Raw genomic sequence first — 5,477 nt, 5'->3', positions numbered from 1 at the left:
GATATCCTTGTTGTAGTGAGAGGGTGTCAGATTTGGTTCAAACTGGGATATGGTTCATTTGGGATTTCTCTTCCTTTAGCCTTGGGACTTCATGTGAAGTTACTAAATGATGTTTTTGGATGTTTTTGATTTCATTTAACTTGTTGGAACTCAAATTCCTTCCTCTTAGGGTAAAATGACCATTTTTCCCTTGGTCCTTCTTTTAGTATGTTTTTGATACCCTTGTCTTCGTTTTATTTCCGTTAAGCCTTGAAACTCCTCAAAAGGCCATTCTTGTGTCTTAGGGATGATGTACATCTCTAAGGACTTGTTTATGTTTTGCTTCCACATTTTTGGATCCGCTTCGGGTCATCACAGGACACACTGGGTTATAAAATCCAAGGTCGTCATAGTTCTTGAGTCTAAATTGACCACGTCAAAATAAGCTTTCCAATGGTACCAATTACAGTTTCAAATTCCATTTGTAGCTCAAGATATTCAAGTTTTAGTGAGGTAGTGTCAGGATTTGGTTCGAACCGGGATGTGGTTTCTTTTCCTTTGATTTCAATACTTGATATCTTTGCCATCCAAACTCTGAATCAAGTGATTCTTGAGTCTATCTTTGTTAATTTTTCGTTATCTTTCCAATGGAGTGCATGGTGGCACCTATTTTATTTCGAAATGACAATTTTGCCCTTGGTCCATTCTTTGGAGGGTTTTAAAACTCTAACTTTGGTCTTACTTCCGTTGAGTCACGGGACTCCTTGGAAGGTCACTCTCGTATCTTTGGGATGATGTACATCCTTATAGACTTGTTTGTATTTAGTTTCCGCACTTTGGATCCGTTTCGGGTTATCACATGACACACTGAGTTTGAAAAATCCAAGGTCGTCACAAAAACCCTAAGGTTACAAGAAACGAAACAATAAAAGAATAAATAAATAAATAAAATAAAAAGAAAAAGAAAATGCCGAAAAAAGAAAAAATGACATGATCATCATATGACCTTGGAAGATGTGTTACTTTACTCAGATCAAAGATTAAAGTATCAGCGGGATGATTTATGGGTCCTATAAATAATGTTATGGAGGTTAGGGTGACTGAGTTGTACAATTCATTACTTTAGGTGCAACCAGAAGGTTACAAGATACATCTGGGCACCAAACGTCGATTTTGGTGAACAGGTACTGGTAGGGGCATACTTATAATTGTCTCTAAGTATAGCACCTGTTAGAAGGGTGAAAAGTTGACCATCAAAGATTATTAGAATGTTTGTAGCCACTTCCTATATTAAGAGTGGGTATGGGAATACACGTATGTGGATGGTATAGAGAGATTATCTACATCGAATCAGAATTATAATTCTATATGGGTCATGAGTGATGAATTAATCAAGTTCACTTGTTGACATTAGTTTGAGTAATGCTTACTTTAGAGCTTTATATTAGCTCTACATTATGGAGGCGGCAATATGTTATACTATGTCATTATCCATTATAGTGGATAATAATTTTTATCTCAAAAAGGGTTCTCGAAGATTTTGGGTGCATAAATATTTCTTAGCACCATTTCATATCCCTATACGGTGGGACCGATCGCGATAACTAATCGGATTTTGGGAAGATATGCTTAAAGGCATATATCCTAAATTTTTATCGGATAATTGGAAGCGTTTGTTTTTGTTTTAGAATTTGTCTAGGGTAATGTTTGGCAAAAGAGTATTAAGTATTAATGTTTGAGGTTTTGTATAATAGACCTTGAAGACTTCTTCGTTGTTGACTTGAGGTTGGAGCAAAAACCATGTAATTAGTTTTGGACTTTATTAATGGCACGTTGGAAATAATCTCTTATTTGTGACAGCCCTGGTTTTTAAGCCAGTGCATCCTATGATAAACCGAACGTAATCCAATAATGAATCCAAAATGCGGAAGTAAAAGATAAAAACAATGGTCTCTAGAGATACTAAACATTTATAGAACACCAATGTGATCCTCAATGAGATCATGAAGCCCAAAGAAAACGAATGCGGAAACGACGTCTCAAAACGGACAAGAACGAACCTAGGGGCAAAATGGTCATTGCATAGAGAAATAGATGCTACTAAGCATGCCATTGGAAATACAACGAAAAATTAATGAACTTAGACTTAAGAATCACTTGATTCGGAATCCAGACGAAAAAGATATGAAAATAAGAACAAAACGGCATTCTCTGATTTAGAGATACTGCGACCCTATCTCACTAAAACTGCAATAACTCTTACTATGGTTGGATTTTTGATGCATGGTTGGTATCATTGGAAAGATGACTTCAAGCTCTTGAATTTAGACTCAAGAAAGACCTGATTTGGATTAAAAATGAAAGAGTTATGACTCTATAAAGTTGCTGCAACAAAGTTGTCTAAGAAAATCAAAAGGAGAAGGTTCCAGGGAGGATCAGCTGACCAAACCCTTATCATTAGCCGACTAAACCCCAATCATCAGCTGACCGAACCCCAATCATCAGCCAGCTAAAACACCGAAAATCCCAAAAAGGCTACTAAAATGCAAACTCATTATGTGTCAGCCGGCTAATTTCTGCTATCAGTCGACCGATGCACCCTGCTACAGCAGAAAAAGTTGCTGTAAAGAATGGGGAAGGTGCTTGGTCCATTTCTAAGGCTATGCATGCTTCCCATTTAATCCGAACAAGTTTTAAAACATTCCCTAGCCTCATGCAAGCATCTAAAACATGTTAAATCAAAATGAAGCTTAAAATGATACCCTAATGCATGAAATTTTGCTTAAATTATCATAAATCATCCAAAAATAGTTCAAAAGTTGGAACTTAAGAGTTTTGTCAAATGTAAACATGTACGCATACAGAAAATGATAAAGTAGACGCGCTATAATGGCCTACGGCCTCATGGCATGTCATATGCAAAATATGACCCTTCAATGCATGAAATCCCTTATAGTCCCTAAACAAGCTATGAAGTTAAACTAGCATACATGTCATATAAATGTATTTAGCCCTTGGCCTCATTACATATACATACAAAGAGTGGCAAAAGGTGCACTTAAGTGCACATTACATAGCTTGAACAATAAATACAAGTTTTTATACAATACACGAAAAAAGATCATGATTTGCTAACAAGTGCATATTCAATGTCACAAAAAATACTCTAAGAATTCTAGCACGTCTAAGAGTGTTGTGCATCCCATAATAAAGCATCCTTACCTGTAAAACACCCGGTAACTTCGGGATAAGTAAACATGTTTACTCGTAGGAAATGAGCATGCATAAGTTTAACTTATTACCAGATTTGCAATTCAGACACCAGATTTAACTTAATGCCAAGTTGGATAGGGTGCTTGTTAATGACTTGTGGTTGCAAAGGTTTAAGGATTCTAAGGTGTCTTTTACCCCTGCATCACTGTCAGATCATTATGGAATGGCTGTACAATGATTTTTTTATTGTTCCGCAGGTCCAAAGCCTTTCAAATTTCTCAAAATCTGGTGTCTGCAGGCTGAGGTTGATCAAGTGGTTAGAAAGGCATGGAATATTGATGTTACAGGGAGTCCTATTCATGTTCTTCAAAAGAAGCTTAGAGCTGTGAAGATAGCTGTTAAAAAATGGAATAAGGATAGGGGTACTTCTTCAGAACAAGTTCAATTAGCTAGGGATGAAGTGTATTCAATTCAAATGGATTTACTTCAAAATCCAGATGATCAGGCTATTATAAAAAAAGGAGAGAGATGTTACTGGCAGGTTACAAAGCTCCTTATATCTTGATGAAATTTTGTGGGCTCAAAAGTCTAGACTCAAATGGTTACAAGAAGGAGATAAGTGTACAACATTTTTTCATAATGTTGTAAGGCAAAGGCGATGTGCAAATTCAATTACTCAGTTGCAAAATACAACAGGAGAAATTTCTGCAGATCCAAAGGTGATCAAGGAGTGGTTAGTTCAGTTTTATACTGAATTATACAAGAAGCAAGGGGACATTTTAGCTGATATCAGACCTACTAGGAAAGTCTTATCTCAAGAGGATACTGATATATTGGATTGTGTTATCACTGCAGAAGAAATAAAGACTGTTGCTATGCACTTCAACCCTGAAAAAGCGCCAGGACCTGATGGATTTCTAGCTCGTTTCTTTCAACATTTTTGGGAAATTATTGGCCTAGACCTCATAAATGCAGTGTGCTACTTTTTCAATTCTGGTACTCTTCCTCAAGGTATCAATTCTACTTTTCTCACTCTCATACCTAAGCCTAATCATAGAGATAAGATTGCAAACTACAGGCCTATTTCTCTCTGTAATCTTGTTTACAAAGTTATTTCTAAGGTGTTAGCAAATAGGTTGAGTTGTGTTCTTCCCACTTTAATTGGTCCTGAACAGTCAGGATTTACTAAAAACAGAAGGCTCCATGATAATATTCTTCTAGTTGCAGACCTCATGAAGGGTTTTGGTAAGAAAAGCATGGACCTAACTATGGCTTTGAAAGTTGACCTAAAAAAAGCTTATGACTCTGTGGAATGGATTTTTCTTCAAAGAATGATGCAGGCTTTTGGTTTTAGTGATAAATGGATTAATTGGATTACAAAATGTATATCCTCTCCCAAGTTTTCTATTCTGTGTAATGGTGTTCCAACAGGCTATTTCTCAGCTTCCAAAGGTATTAGACAAGGGTGCCCTTTATCTCCTCTTTTATTCTCTTTTGTCACTGAATACTTTAGCACTTTGATGGATTATGCTATTCAAAAAGGCAGGATCAAGTTATACAAGGCTATGGCTCAAACAAATCTGAAGATTTCTCATGCTTTCTACATAAATGATTTAGTAATGGTGGTGAAAGCTGATATTCCTTCTGCAAGGGCCATTGTTGATGTGTTTACCTAATTTTAGGAGGCTACTGGATTGTAAGTTAACAAAGAGAAGAGTATAGTTATATTTTCTAAAGCAGTTAGAAGAAAACGAAGATTGGCTAATATCATCCAGTTTCACACTGAAAACTTCCTTTTCAAATACCTTGGACTTCCTTTGTCCAACAATTGCTTGAGAGCAGGTGATTTCAGGGCTTTGTTTGATAAAATTAATGTGAGGTTAGCACATTGGAATACCATTAACCTGTCTATTGCAGGGAGGATAGAATTAATCAGATCTGTGCTATATTCTTCCTGATATCACTGGGTTTTTGGTTTTAAAATCCCATGGAAAGTGAAAAATGAATTGGAAAGGAGATTTAAGAAGTTCTTGTGGAGTGGAAAGCAGGACGTAAAAAAGATATCTCAAATCAAATGGAGCCAAGTCACGTTACCTATTGTAGAAGGGGGGTTTAATATCCGAAGGATAAAAGATATTGATGAGGCTGCAAAGATCACTTTTTGTTGGGATTTTGTGCAGAAGAAGGATAAATTATGGGTTAAATGGTTGCATGCAATGTATTTACAAAAAGCTTCATTTTGGAATGTTGTTCCAAAGGGCACAGATTCAGCTATCTGGAAACAA

The sequence above is a fragment of the Cornus florida genome, unplaced genomic scaffold (genome assembly GCF_030987335.1).
Source record: "Cornus florida cultivar Cherokee Brave unplaced genomic scaffold, ASM3098733v1 CherokeeBrave_3.0.0_Hap2_Chr07, whole genome shotgun sequence".
NCBI classification, from domain to species: domain Eukaryota; kingdom Viridiplantae; phylum Streptophyta; class Magnoliopsida; order Cornales; family Cornaceae; genus Cornus; species Cornus florida.
The sequence above is the reverse complement of the archived record's forward strand: the minus strand, read 5'-3'. Positions refer to the sequence as shown.